The sequence below is a fragment of the Pongo pygmaeus genome, chromosome 19, assembly GCF_028885625.2.
Source record: "Pongo pygmaeus isolate AG05252 chromosome 19, NHGRI_mPonPyg2-v2.0_pri, whole genome shotgun sequence".
Lineage (NCBI taxonomy): Eukaryota > Metazoa > Chordata > Mammalia > Primates > Hominidae > Pongo > Pongo pygmaeus.
The window spans coordinates 43821816-43837913 of NC_072392.2; positions in this window are offsets into that span (position 1 = coordinate 43821816).

Consider the following 16098-nt stretch of genomic DNA (forward strand, 5'->3'; position numbering starts at 1 on the left):
TTCTGACATTATGTCATTTAGCCTGACAACTGCAGATTTGTAACCAGTATTTGTAGGGAAAGATACAAGAAGTCCTGACATTTCCAGTTTAAACCTGTTTTTAGATTTCAAAAAGAAATGATAACATTTGCATCCTCTGATTAAATCAGGTTATTGTCTCCAAGGTTGACCATGTAAATAATTCAAATTAATTCATCAGTGTACAATAGGTTTAATAAGCATAATAAACACTTTGAAGAAAATACTTAAGACCCTCGATCTGCCCTCGATCTTGCTCCCCATTATCTCAGATTTCCCTGAGAACAGAATGAGTGGTACCACGTTGTTCTCTTCTATTCAAAATATGCAAAGTTGCTATTTACCAGTTTGCAATTTGCATGTCTCAAATCCTGCCAGAACACAGGGTGAGGGGCATGGGGTGATGGGTGAATATGCCAGAAGAGGACACCAGGGGTGAAAATGGAAAATGGGGTGAACAGATCTTCCTTACCCCAGCGTATTGCAAAACACAACTCTTGCTGACTACTCAAGATTTGTTTTAAGACAATAAAAATATTGGGTATGAAAGGTTATGTGAAATCTCAGACATCTAGTTTGTTTTTCTTTAATTGCTGGGTGAAAGAAAGGGATGAGCAAGGATTTCAATATTTTTATAAAAAGGAACACAAGAGGAAAAAGGGTACAATTGTGACTATTTACAACATACACTTGGAGATTAATTTATGGGCTGGGTTTCAGCCTTCCTGGTCCTCCGTACTATGTTACTTTCTGCAGCACCATAAATCCAACTTTGCTGACTGGTAGATGTCATTCTCTGTTTCTAGTGTGTTCTGTAGTAATTTATTAACAGTGACCACATGTGAAACCACATTGGTGATCAGATGTATGTTATCTCTGAATATGTCCCCACTTTTTTTATCTCTTGAAAATATGTTCAATGTCTCATGATTTCAAATTGTAAATAACATACATACACATACACATAATGTTTTGTATGAATCACCTTTGGAATGGAATTTCTTTTTCATAAAAATTTCAAGTGCATGCTGGATGTGTATGTGGCAATATTACCAAAGGAGTGAATGTACTTGGGAACATTCTTCTTTTTTGCATTTTGACAGCATTTGACTAAAGATCCACTTAAAATTACCTCGCTCACAAAGTGTAATTCTGTTTCCACTGACTATATCTGCAGTGTCTTGAGATGTCCAGAGACAAGAATTACATGCCACCATTAATAGAAATGGAGACTGTAAGAAATAATCAACTTTATTAAATAGGATTATTTGAAGAAAGAGGAGAGACAAAGGGGTGAAGAGGAGAAGGAGAGAAAGAAGAGAGTGAAAAGGAGGGAAGTGGAGAATAAGCAAAAGTAGAAGGGAGTTATCCTGTTGATGCTGTCCCCAAGAGAAAGGGATGATAGAGTTTTAAGTGTAGCAGCCCAGAAAAAAAAAAGGCAACATTAATGAAGGGAAATCATTTATCGGCTTGGCCAGGAAATTGGGTGTTCTGGTCAGTCAACTACATTGTTAATAGTTACCTTCCACTTCAGCAAACATCTGTTGAGACTCCTTCATGTGCAAAACTCCATGCAAGACCCTGGGTCATAGCAGAAGCCTCTGAACTCTATCCCTGCCATGTGGGCTCTCCTGTCCTTCTCCACTATGGTTAGAGACAGGTATAATCTTGACGCTGTCCTGCTGTAGTCCCCTTAATGACTTCTCAGTGTTCTCTGAATACATATGCGAAACCCCTTACCATGTCCTATGAGGTCCTCCAGGGTCTGGCCTCTTAAGCTTCCATCCATGTCCCCGTCCTCTGTGGCAGCCACAGTGGCCTTTCAGACACTCATCGTATCATGTCCTTCTGCCCTGCTCCTCCTTTAGATCCCAGCTAATAGATCTCTTCCTCGCCTTCCCTGACATCCACATTCCCACCCCATAATGGAGCAGGTCCCCCAACCCAAAGAGTAGACTGTACATTTCTCCATGGCATGCATCACAATTTATAGTTACATATACCTCAATTTGGATTCCCCCCGGAGAAGCCCCTGAAGCAAGGATTTGAGAGCAACTAGTTTATTTGAAAGGTGGTTCTAGAAAACACTACGTGAGAAAATAGGGAAGTGAGGCTGGGTACAGTGGCTCACACCTGTAATCCCAGCAGTTTGGGAGGCCAAGGTGGGTGGATCACCTGAGATCAGGAGTTCAAGACCAGCCTGGTCAACATGGTGAGACCCCATCTCTCCTAAAAATACAAAAATTAACTAGCCAGGCAGGGTGGTGATAGCTTGTAATCCCAGCTACTCAGGAGGCTAAGTCAGGAGAATCGTTTGAACCCGGGAGGCAGAGGTTGCAGTGAGTATGCCATTACACTCCAGCCTGAGCGACAAGAGTGAAACTCCATCATAAAAAAAAAGAAAGGAAGGAAAGAAGGAAAGAAGGAAGGAAGGAAGGAAGGAATGGGGGAAGTGAGGCAAGGAAAAGAAGGCAGCCTGTAAAGAGAGCCTTCCCAAGCAAGTTACCACCAGGGACCACTGAGCTTCATCCTGCTGGGGAAACAGTGTGGAACCCACACATTGGTTATCCCACCCTGGGGTATTTATACACCAATTCCTGTTTGTTACAGGTCAAACGATGCTCTCGGGGGCACTAACTCCCTGGTACTTCTGGCCTGCCATGATCTCAGGCAAAGAGATACAGATGCTGGCAGTTGGAAATCAGCTGGGTATACTGCAGTGGTAAGGCACAAGGGTGGGGCACTGACAGTTGTGGTAGTTACATATACATGGACATTTACACATAATACATACATATATATGTGTGGGTACATGTAGATAGATATGCATTTGTGTGATTTTATCAGTCATATCTCTCCCTGCACTAGAGCCCCATGAGTGAGAGCTGGGACTGAGTAGCAGTATCCCACCCAGTGCCTAGGCCTCACTTCCTGTGGTCCACCATTAAAATCACTCTCTTACCAATACCCTCAACTCCCTGGTTCCTCCTGGCCTCTGTCACACTCACTCTGGGTGAATCTACCATCCTCCTTCTCCAACCTGCACCCAAGCAGATTAATGCTGAGAAAATTACACAACAGAGCTGATGGGTTTTACTTTAAATTTATGATCCAATCCTCAAAGGCATAATGGATGTTGCCTGGGAAGAAAATAACTCTGTTTCTCAGAACTCCTACACCCCACCTCCACCCTCACTCTCAGCTGAGGACCTCACTGAAAGATAGACATCATCAGATCTTCTTCTCACTCCTTCCCCTTCTTTCCTGATGTGCTGTGGAAAGTTTCCTTCTGCCTTTGAAAAACCGGTCCTTGGCTGGGCGCGGTGGCTCATGCCTGTAATCTCAGGACTTTGGGAGGCCAAGGCAGGCAGATAACCTCAGGTCAGGAGTTTGAGACCAGCCTGACCAACATGGAGATAACCCATCTCTACTAAAAATACAAAATTAGCTGAGCATGGTGGCGCATGCCTTTAATCCCAGCTACTCGGCAGGCTGAGGCAGGAGAATCGCTTGAACCCAGGAGGCAGAGGTTGCAGTGGGCGGAGGTTGCAGTGGGCAGAGGTTGCGGTGAGCTGAGATCACGCCATTGCACTTCAGCCTGGGCAACAACAACAAAACTCCGTCTCAAAAAAAAAAAAAAGAAAGAAAAAAAAACCGGTCCTTCTGCTGGTTCTCTGGATTCGATCCCTGTGTGTTCGTCAAATCTTTGCTCCTAGAGTTATCCCCTCTCTCTTGCTTCATTAACCACCCCCTTTCCACCTGTTCATTCTAGGCAACATACCAAAGTGATCCAGGGACTTGCTACTCAAAATGGGATTCATGGATCAGCAGCCTGGGCCTCACCTGGGAGCTTGTTAGAAATGCAGAGTCTCCCACCTGGGCCTGCAGAATCAAAATCTGCATTTAGCAAGATCCCAAGATGGTTCCCAGGCACATCAAAGTCAGACAAGCAATGGGCTAGGGGTTCCCATTAAAACAAATGAACAAAAAGCACACATACCCATATCCCACACCCATATGAGATTGCTCCATATCCCCTACCAGATAGATTTCTATTTCTCTACACTCCCTTATAGCCAAGCTTTTATCCTTTCATTCAAAAAACGAACACCTACCAGGTACCAAGCAGTTTTCTAGGTTCTGGGGAGACAGAATAAATAAAACCCATTTGATCAGTGTGCATGTGTCGTGTCTTAGGGGCAGAGAAAACAAAGAAAAAAGAAGACATGATCAGGTCATAAGTGAGTGCTTTGCAGAGAAATAAAATGTGGCCATGTGGTCTTCACCAGATGGCTACTGTAGATCACTCCAAAGAGGTGACATTTAAACTGAGATCTAAGTGACAAGAAGCCGTCATTAGAGTTGTCTACGCGGGAAGCCTTAATTTCTCACTTACCATTCCCCCATTTACCCGTCAGCCAATACAGTTGGTTTCCATCTCGTGCCACTGAAACTGCTTAACAAGGTTTTCAATGGCTTCCATGTTGTCACAAGCAATAGCTCATTTTCTGTCCCTTAAAGTGTTGTAAAGTGAGTTAGTCACCTGATTAACCTCTTACTTGCCATACATTGTTCAATGTTAAAATTAAAGACTTTTCTGGCTGGGCGAGGTGGCTTATGACTGTAATGCCGGCACATTGTGGGGCTGAGACAGAAGGATCACTTCAGCCCAGGAGTTCAAGACCAGCCTGGGCAACCAAGTGGGACTCTTGTCTCTACAAAAAATTAAAATATTTAGCTGGGCGTGGTGGCATATGCCTGTGGTCCTAGTTACTCCGCAGTCTGAGGTAGGAGGATCACTCGAACCTAGGAAGTCAAGGCTGCAGTGAGCTGTGATTGAACCACTGCACTCCAACCTGGGTGACAGAGGAAGACCCCGCTTCAATTTAAAACAAAAAAAAGAAAAAGAGGCCGGGCACAGTAGCTCCCTCCTGTAATCCCAGCACCTTGAGAGGCCTCTGGCAGATCACGAGGTCAGGAGTTCGAGACCAGCCTGGCCAACATGGTGAAACCCCATCTCAACTAAAAATACAAAAATTAGCCGGGCTAGGTGGTGCACACCTGTATCCCAGCTACTCAGGAGGCTGAGGCAGGAGAATCGCTTGACCCAGGAAGCGGAGGTTGCAGTGAGCCAAGAGCACACCATTGCACTCCAGCCTGGGTGACAGAGCAAGACTCTGTCTCAAGGAAAAAAAAAGAAAGAAAAGAAAAGACTTTTCTGGATAAGAGAAGAGGTGGCAGGAAAGATGAAAGGGAAGGAGATAGATAAATTTTACTCAAGCATAAATATATCATTTCAAATTTAGTAAAAAATACATTTTATTTGATGTTTTTAACAAACCCTTTGTTACCTCAGGTATATTTGGAAATGAGAGAGATAACTGCTTTGATCCAGCTCACCAAGGGAAAAGCTGGTTCAACATTTCAACTGGAGGTCAACTGGCCTCCCTGACCTCTGTGTTAACTCTCAGGGTATCTGAATTGGAAGGAGAGCTGGAGGGGGCTAAGAGGCTTCCCACTGGCCCACCAGCCTGAACCCACTCTCATTCCACCTTTTTCCCCTGCAAAGCAGGTTGGAGCAGTGAGGGGGTAGAGAAGGTGAGGAAGAAGAAAACCATTTGCTGGGAACTACAGAACCTTACCCAGGAAATGGATGGAAGTTATTATTAGCCTACTGATGTAGAGAAAGACCTAATTCAGCCCAGGGAAGGTGGTTTAGGGATGCCAGTATGTATTGTACCAAAGCTTGGGTTTCATAAAATAGAGGGCTGCATACCTCATTTACTACACATGGATTGTCAAAACTCATGACTTACATATTTCTTTTCTTTTCTTTTTCTTTCTTTCTTTTTTTTTTTTTTAATTGAGACAGTCTTGCTCTGTTGCCCAGGCTGGAGTGCAGTGACACAATCTGCAAACTCCGCCTCCTGGGTTCAAGCGATTCTCCTGCCTCAGCCTCCCAAGTAGCTGGAATTAACAAATGTACACCACCACGCCCAGCTAATTTTTGTATTTTTAGTAGAGATGGGTTTCACCATGTTGGCCGGGCTATTCTCAAACTCCTGATCTCAATTGATCTCCCCTTCTCGGCCTCCCAAAGCGCTGGGATTGCAGGAGTGAGTCAATGCACCTGGCCAGGTATTTCTTTTTAAATATCAAATAGCATTAGAGTCTGTCAAGAGCACGCAGCTTGAATGTTACCCTAGTGCTGCGCACTGAAGCTTGGTCCTGGTAACAACCACTGATGTATGCATGCACCATCATAGTCCCTCAACGCATTGACTTTGCAGCTTTAACCACTGGATCCAAGCTCAGTCAACACTTGGCCCTCTGTGGTGATGGGGATATGGCCAAGGATAAAGAAAACTCAGACGTTAAGAGATGGTTACAGCTTCATGCTCCTGCCTACTCCAATAGTAGAAGACAGTAAAATCAAAAGAACATTTTGTGACATGTGAGAAATATATAAAATTCATATCTCAGTATCCACAAATAACATTTTATCATAGCAATGCCCATTTATTTGTGTATTGTTTATAGCTGCATTTGTGCTACAATGGCAGAGCTGAGTTACTGTGACAGAGACAATATGGCTCACACAGCCTAAAAGATTTACTCTCTGGGCCAGTCACAGTGGCTCATGCCTATAATCCCAGCACTTTGGGAGGCCGAGGTGGGAGGATCACTTGACCCCGGGAGTTCAAGACCAGCCTGGTCAACATGGTGAAACCCTGTCTCTACTAAAATTACAAAAATTATCTGGGCATGGTGGTGCATGCCTGTAATCCCAGCTACCCAGGAGACTGAGGTACAAGAATCACTTGAAACCAGGAGGCGGAGGCTGCAGTGAGCAGAGATCCCATCACTGCACTCCAGCCTAGGTGACAGAGGGAGACTGCCTCAAAAAAAAAAAAAAAAAAAGATTTACTGTCTGACTGTTTCCAAAAGAAATGTTTGTGGATCCCTGGTCTGCAGCCAGCGGTGCAGGTGTTTTAGTCTTGGATTCCAGGGTCTGCATGATGGTGACCGCATCCTGACTTACCTTTGCAGCCTTACCTGCGGGGCTTTCCTGCTTCACATCTCTCCCACAATGGCCCTGGCAGACCTCTTCTTGTTCCTCACTTAAATGTCTTGCTGTCCCACCTCTGTGTTTTCTCCCTGCTGTTCTCCTCTTTTGGAAACCACACCTAATACTCTCAATTTGCTTTTATGCCAATTTCCCTCAACCTTCAAACAGGCCTTCCCACATCTCTCAACTATAATTTATTTCTCCACCCTTTTTTTTGGCCATAATTCTCTCTGTGCTGTCTCATGACATGCCAGTTTTCTACTTTGCATTATAATTATTTATGCACATGTTTTATTCCCCCTCTAGACTATAAACTCCTTGAAGAATGCATTGGCTCATTACAAAATTAGCATTCTGAGAACCCTTATTTGCATCACACATAAGATCTCTTGTCTTCAGCAGAAAGGAGTATACTTATGACACATATAATTGGCACTTATCACACAAATCAATGATAATGGGGAACAAGGGCAAGATGGTTAATTAAAACCTACAGCAAATTCCTCCAAAATTCATTTTTGCCTTTCCTACTAGTTTACCAGTATAATATGCACTGGTTTATACTAAATTCCTTATTTTTTACTCTCCGCCCAGACTTTATAGATGTGTAACTGCCTTGGCCATCATGCAGTTAGTGGGTGCAACAAGACCACAAGTGAATAATCCACCAGCTGAAATCATCAGGCCTCCAGGAATGGAAAGCTTTGGGACATTCTTTCCAGTGAGAGTAGGAGCCTCTGAACTCTGAACTTTCCACCTCCAGAGCTCCATAAGGATTTGTGTGTATGCCATTTGGAACTTAGACATGGAACAATAATCTTTTAGTATGGCTCTGATACTGAAAATAATAGGTGACGTTCAAGTAAAAATTAAATAAAACAACCAAGTTCCCTGCACATATGTCTGATTAGGCAGGCCAAATATTCTATGGGAAACATTAATTCAACCAGAAATGATAAGGAAATAAAATAAATATGAAGAACAACTCTGCTTGCCAAAGCAACATATGCGTTTGGGATGAGTCTTTGCACCCATGACTAGTATACACAAATATTGTGTTAAACCTCTCCTCCTAATAGCCTCATTTCTCACATGCTCTTCAGAGGAAAAAATGTGATGCTAATTTAAGATGACTTATCCTGCTAAGCACATAAATAAAAAATAGTTCAAAATCCAGAACATGATAGAACTCCCCTTTCACATTTAATTAAGTACTTTTAATTGGCAATTCATCTGGCAGACTGTATATTTCGGGCTGGGGAGATGAAGGCAGAGCAGACCCCTTAGTTAGATACAAAAGAGGAGATGTGGGGCGTGTACAATTGCTTTATTGTATGTGATGCAGAAATGTGATGTCAGGCATGGAAGAAAGACGACTATCTGACTATCCGTACATCTGGGAAGGAATTAGCAGTGAACAGGGCAAATGCTAGAGGGTCTAATCAGGATTATAAAATGTCATTTAGAAAGATATTTACATTGTTAATTAAGCAATGAAGCTGATAACTGCTACTCTGTACATTGTGCTAATTACCCTGGTGACTTGGAAGACTTTCTAATCATCCAGATCAATAGACCCCTGGTTTATGCTAATCACACAGAGTCACCCTCCTTCTGAAGTGCTTTGCAGCCCAAACCCAGTTCAGCTCCTGCCCACTGTCCTGTGCTAGAGGCAGCCAGCATTCATCTGTCTGCCCACATCACAGCAGTAAGGCTGATGCCTGCTCACCCCCAAGGCCCACAGCAAGGGAACTGGAATCCCACCATGCACCACGCCGCCATCAATTGTTCAGGAAGGAGGCCTGAGCCTTTGTGCTCCATGAGATTTTCATGTAGCCACAGCTCTGTTCTCTTCCGACAATGAGAAAGATCATATAGTCCTGAGGGATAAGGGCTACGAGGAAGACCTAGATTTAAGTCTCCTCTGCCATCGACTTTGACGGTATGACCTTGGAGCAGGACACCAATTGTTTTGATGGGAATGTGTGCAGGACCAGGTATGAAGGTCAATTTGGCCCAGATACTGGGTGAACCTTTAGGGACTTTTGTTTGTTTGCTTTTTCACTGATCATTAGTGTGAACAAACTATTCTTCTGAGCCAGAGGAACCAAACTGCTTACCTCTCCCAGTACACAGGCAGCGTCTCTGGGGCCCCAGCATGACAAGAAGAAATCTGAAAAATGTAATAAAAGGCAAAGACAGTCTAATGCAGAGTGCTTTCATGTGTACAGCTGCCTCTTGGTCATCCACGTGGAATGGGTAGAGTATGCATGAAGGAGACCCAGAAATAATCCATTTACCTCATTGCAACCTATAATTTCTATCTCCTTCCCCCACCAAACCTCAAACAAAAAAATGGCTGGTAGCCAAGTGGCCTGGTTTGAAGAAGATTAACTCATTTGCGTTTTGCTCTAATTCCCTGGTAGGTGTCCTAATGAACAGTCAAAAATCCCACTTGGAGAGTAACAGGGCAAAAAAAGAGAGGATTAGCAAAGGGTTTGGATAACCCATGGACTGAATAATCAGTCCCCAAATAATTGAGAGTCAACTACACATAAACTTTAAGCAACAGCCAAGGGAGGGCATGGAGGTGGAAAGCCAAGGTGAGAGAGATGCTGAGCACAATTAGGGTTGGAAACAGCTGGGATCCATTTCTTCACTGGAGAAGCAGAACTCCTTCTGTGCACCTCTGCATGGGGCCCCCAAGCTTTCACTGCTAGCTCCCCTGCCCCAGCAGGCAGAGCCTCTGAGTTCAAGGCCAGCTCCTGCGCTGGGCTTTGGGATGGGGCCAATTTGTTGAATTGTTTCAGTGCTTTGATGTGTAAACTAATCATCCGTCATTGTGCTCTAATTAAACTTAAGTGGTGCAATGGATTTGCTGTCATAGAGGCCAGGGCCCCTCCTGGCTTGGGGAGGGAGGGGCAGGATCTGCTGAAAGCATCCCAGCCCCAGGAGAGCATACAGCAAGGAAATGCCTGGCATGAATAGGAAAGGAGCTGATAACCCTGTCTAGGTCTAGGAGACTGAAGAAAATGGGACAAACCAGCAACTAAGGCGGGTCTATGAGTCTCTGATTTCCGGGGTGCAATCGCCCTCAGCATGAGTGTCCAGACATAACAAGCTCAGGTCAAGTGGCTAACCACTAGGTGGTCTTACATTTGTCATGGTAACACATCTCTCTGGGGCCAGCTGGCTTGGCATCATCAAATTGTAACCCTGTTTCACAAGGTGAGGGGCAGTTTCCCCCCTACACCCAAACCAGATGACCGAAAGATGCCAGGAGAGCAGATTCAAGACTCTATAAAATGTTGACCATCATGGCCATTTTCTTCTTCCCCAAATACTTGCATTCTAACTTTCAAGAAGTATGTCTGGAATTATGAAGGGGAGAGTGAGTTCTCCTTATGATGGAGAGTCAGAGGAAAGAGGGAGAAGATGGTTGTGGTGCAGTTGTGCTGTGACATGTGTTTTGGGAAGAGAGTCACCCTGTCCCAGATCTGACCCTTCCCTGGCTCCAGTGCATCACCAGAAGGCAGGGATAAGAGTGTGCATATTCCATACTGCACCAACATTTTGTGGGACCACAACCTGGATAATACATTCGTGTTGTTGCCTCAGTGTAATTGATAAATCCCACTCCATAGAGACACAGTGATGGCATGATGAAAAGATTCTTCTCTTCTTCACCCGTGTATTCATTTAGCAACTATTGATTGAACATCTGTGTACAAGCCATGCTATAAGATCCAAGTTGTGCAAGATACAGCCTCTGCCATGAAAGGACTCTTACTCTCAGAGGAAAGATAAGATGACCACCTATGATTCGACAATTGCAAGTAATTCAATAACAACTATACCTCGGAAGGAAAAAAAATAGATCAAGCATATTATCATATGGATATTATGGGGAACTGTCTAGACATCTCCAGAAAAGAAAGGGAAGAAAGGACACTAACACTTTTGGCCATCTTTTTGTATGCCAGACACTATGTCAGGCGTAATCACAACTGTTTTCTCATTCTGTACTCACTGTCAGAGGCGTTCGAACCAGAGCAACTCCATCTTGAATAGGTGCTGGGTAAAATAAGGCTGAGACTTACTGGGCTGCATTCCCAGGAGGTTAGGCATTCTAAGTCACAGGATGAGATAGGGGGTCACAAAGACCTTGCTGCTAAAACAGCCTGCGGTAAAGAAACCAGTCAAATCCCACCAAATCCAAGATGGCGATGAGAGTGACCTCTGGTGGTCCTCACTGCTCATTAAATGCTAATTATAATGCACTAGCATGCTAAAAGACACTCCCACCAGTGCCATGACAGTTTAGAAATGCCACGGCAATGTCAGGAAATTACCCTATATGGTCTAAAAGGGAAAGGAACCCTCAGTTCTGGGAATTGCCCACCCCTTTCCAGGAAAACTCAGAAATAATCCACCCCTTGCTTAGCATTTAATCAAGAAATAACTAGCTGGATGTGGTGGCTCACACCTGTAATCTCAGCACTTTGGAAGGCCAAGGCGGGTGGGTTACTTCAAGTCAGGAGTTCAAGACCAGCCTGGCCAACATGGCAAAACCCAGCCTCTACTAAAAATACAAAAATTAGCCAGGCATGGTGACATGTGACTGTAATCCCAGCTACTCAGGAGGCTGAGGCAGGAGAATTATTTGAACCCCAGAGGCAGAGGTTGCAGTGAGCTGAGATTGTGCCACTGCACACCAGCCTGGTCGACAGAGCGAGATTTTGTCTCAAAAAAAAAAAAAGAAATAAAGAAATAACTTTAAGTATCTTTAGTCCAGCAGTCTAAGCTGCTGCTCTGCCTATGGAGTAACCATTTTTTTTTTATTCCTTCGCTTTCTTGATAAACTTGCTTTCACTTTACTCTATGGATTCGCCTCAAATTCTTTCTTGCACAAGATCCAAGAACCCTCTCCTGGGGTCTGGATCAGGATCTCTTTCCAGTAACATCACCATCCTATAAGGTGAACATGATTATTCCTATTTTACAATGAGAAAGCTAGGCCAGGCGCATTAGCTCTCGCCTGTAATCCCAGCACTTTGGGAGGCTGAGGCAGGTGGATCACAAGGTCAGGAGATTGAGACCATCCTGGCTAACACGGTGAAACCCTCTACTAAAAATACAAAAAATTAGCCAGGTGTGGTGGCACGAGCCTGTAGTCCCAGCTACTAGGGAGGCTGAGGCAGGAGAATCGCTTGAACCTGGGAGACCGAGGTTGCAGTGAGCCAAGATTTCGCCACTGCACTCCAGCCTGGGAGACAGAGCGAGACTCCGTCTCAAAAAAAAAAAAAATTCATATTTGTCAAAACATGTCCTTAACTCTGGGTGCTGTATCATTTATTAGAAACTGCAATGCTCACGCCCTCTGCCCATTCACGTTGACTGCATGAGGAGGAGTTTGGAAGACTCTAATAGAGAGAGCCCACATTCAACTAGTTTAAGTGTCATGATCATTGCTAGTCAGGGCAGGTGCGTGTTGAATGCATGAGAGGCAGAGGGGGGAGTGTGCTGGCCATTTCTGGACCTCATTTACAAAGTTGGCTATTCATTAAGCCTTAAGACTTGCCAGATTGGGCCACCAAGCAAAGATTGCTGTCAGGAACCCAAACTGGGAAAACAGATCATTTATGTCCTGAATGGCTCATAACATTTTTGCATAGAAAGGAGATAAGGCACAATATTTGGAATTGCCTCTCCATGAATTTTTGATCCCTCCCGTCCCGACACACACACACACACACACACACACACACACACACACACACACACACACAGAGTACCTTCCCCTAAAAAAGCCTGTTTCTGCCCTGATCTGGAAACCCAGGAGCCATCCCTGACGCTCCCTTCCCCTTAACGGTGGCGTGTTGATTCTCTCCCCAGCTTCTGTCTTGAATCTATCCTCTTCTCTCCATCCCACCACCAACCTAGTCCAAGCCACCATTGTCTGTCACTAAGAGCCTTGCTACTCAAACAGTAGACTGGGGATCAGCATCACTGGAAACTTGTCAGAAGTGCAATCTGTGAATCCACCCCAGACCTAGATGTAAGGAATCAGAATCTGCATTTTAACAAGATCCCCAGTGACTCTTTTGCACTTCAAAGTTCAAGAATGGGAATGCTGCAGGAGCCTCCTAACCAGTTTCCCCCTCCTAGTGCTGCCTCACAGTAACTCATTGGTCTGGGACTAATTTGCTCTCTTTTTATTTATTTATTTTTTGACTGCAACCTCTGCCTCCCGGGTTCAAGCAATTCTCCTGTCTCAGCCTCCCAAGTAGTTGGGACTACAGGTGCACGCTACCATGCCTGGCTAATTTTTTGTATTTTAGTAGAGACGGGGTTTCACCATGTTGCCCAGGCTGGTCTCGAACTCCTGAGCTCAGGCAATCCGCCCGCCTCAGTCTCCCAAAGTGCTAGGAGTACAGGCATGAGCCACCGTGCCCAGCCTCAATTTGCCCTCTTAACTTGAGAATTCCCACACTATTCAGATAGTGCCATTTTTCCACTGTACTTCTCTACATGACACAGGATTGCTGTTCTAATTTCTTACAGATTATTTTATCCACAAGATAAAGACAAGATTTCTTGTTTCCTCCTTGAGTAGGTGAGGGAAGATATTAGGTCATTTCACTGGAGGCTGTGGGATTCTTTTCAGGGTCCTGCATTTATGAAAGGGTTTCAGTTCCAAGTCCCCTTTTCAAGTGAGCCCAAGCCTTGTCCCTGTCCCAGCCTAGGCATGAAAACTACAGCCACAAGCCATTAGTGTTTGTATTCTGGAACTCCCCCCACCCCACTCCCACCTCTCAGCAGCCACAGAATCCACTTGGGATCTTTCTGCTCTGTCTTTAAACTCTCCTAATCTCTGCCCCAGGATTATTTGCCTTTCTTTCTATGAAACTCAGACCCATTGCTTGATTTAGTTTAGTTTAGTGTTGTTTGTTTGTTTGTTTGTTTGTTTTTGAGGTGGAGTTTCACTCTTGTTGCCCAGGCTGGATTGCAATGGCCTGATCTCGGCTCACCGCAACCTCCACCTCCCAGGTTCAAGCGATTTGCCTGCCTCAGCCTCTGGAGTAGCTGGGATTACAAGCATGTGCCACCATGCCTGGCTAATTTTGTATTTTTTAATAGAGACGGGGTTTTTCCATGTTGGTCGGGCTGGTCTCAAACTCCCGACCTCAGGTGATCCACCTGCCTCGGCCTCCCAAAGTGTTGGGATTACAGGCGTGAGCCACCGCACCTGGCCTAGTTTAGTTTTTAAAATGAAAGCCATTTCTATGTGTTTATGGTGGAGTTAGGAGAGGAGGAGGGAAAAGAGTCCCCCACTGGCCCAACTTACTTATCCTGTTACCAGTCAGAGCCATCATCTTAAAACTGAGGTCAGATCCCGCTATTGTCCTGTTTAAAATGGGTCAGTGGCTTTTCTCCATGTTTAGGCCAAAATCCAAAACGCAGAGTAGGCAACCTGGCCTCTGCCTACTCAGCTCCCCAGTCATTGGTGCAAGGAATAAAGTTGTTGGAAGTGTGACAGTCTAGAGCTGCACTGTCTCACAGGGGGCCACTCCAGACCGAGCTGTGTGCTCAGTGCATACTGGATTTCAAAGACTTCATATGAAAAAAGAATATGAAGTACCTCTTTAATTTAAAAAAAATTGTTTTTTTGAGACAGAGTCTCACTCTTTCACCCAGGCTGGAGTGCGGTGGTGCCATCCCTGGATGGCCTCAACTATAGCCTCAACCTCCCAGGCTCAAGCAGTCCTCCTGCCTTAGCCTCCCAAGTAGCTGGGACCACAGGTATGCACCATTAAGCCCAGCTAATTTTTGTATTTTTTGTAGAGATGAGGTCTCACTATGATGTTCAAACTGGTCTTGAACTCCTGAGTTCAAGCAATCTGCCTGCCTGGGCCTCCCAAAGTGCTGACATTACAGGCATGAGCCACAGCAGCTGGCCCAAATAAATTTTTATATAGATTACGTGTTGAAATGGTAATATTCTGATTATTGTGTTAAATTAAATATATTTTTTATTTAATTAATTTATTTTTTTGAGATGGAGTCTCACTTTGTCACTCAGGCTGGAGAGCAATGGCACAATGTCGGCTTACTGCAACCTCCGCATCCTGGGTTCCAGCAATTCTCCTGCCTCAGCCTCCTGAGTAGCTGGGACTACAGGCGTGTGCCACCACGCCTGGCTAATTTTTGTGTTTTTTAGTAGAGATGGGGTTTCACCATATTGCCCAGGCTGGTGTCGAACTCCTGACCTCATGATCCGCCCGCCTCAGCCTCCCAAAGTGTTGGGATTACAGGCGTGAGCCACCGCACCTGGCTAAATATATTTTTTAAATTAGCACTGGCCGTGGTGGTGCACACCTGTAGTCCCAGCCACTCAGGAGGTTAGGGCAGGAGAATCACTTGAGCCCAGAGGCTCCAGTCCAGCCTGGGCAACATAGCAAGACTGTCTCAAAAAAAAATGTTTTTAATTAATCTCACCTTCTTAAAAATATGATTCCTAGGAATTTAAAATGACAAAGGCAGTTTACGTTATATTTCCATCAGACATTGCAGGTGAAGCACCTGGAAGCAAAAGTGATTGCAGACATTGGAACTCACATGTCATTTCTGTTTGCTCTGGTAGACTTGGGTGCCTCGGGAAAGCCCAGCGCTTTGAGAAGCAATTCATTTAGCACTGAGCGACATCTGAGCTCATTCCTGACTGTGTTGAGGGGTGGGCAATCTCACTGGGGAAAAACAAACAGCCCGAATCAGGCTTTGTTCTTAATGCTATTCCTAAGTGCTGACGACACCCCTGCTGGGTCCAGCCTCAGGGGACACAGTGGGGAACTGATTGACAGTCATTAAGAAAATAGAATTGAACATCTCAGATCAGACATCAAGGCAGAATTTTTATAAAGCTAGCATCAGACCCTGCGAGCTCTCCAGCTAGGAGGAAGTCTTGCCTCTAGGACCTTTGCTGTTTGTGATTATAGACAGTCCCCAGTGCT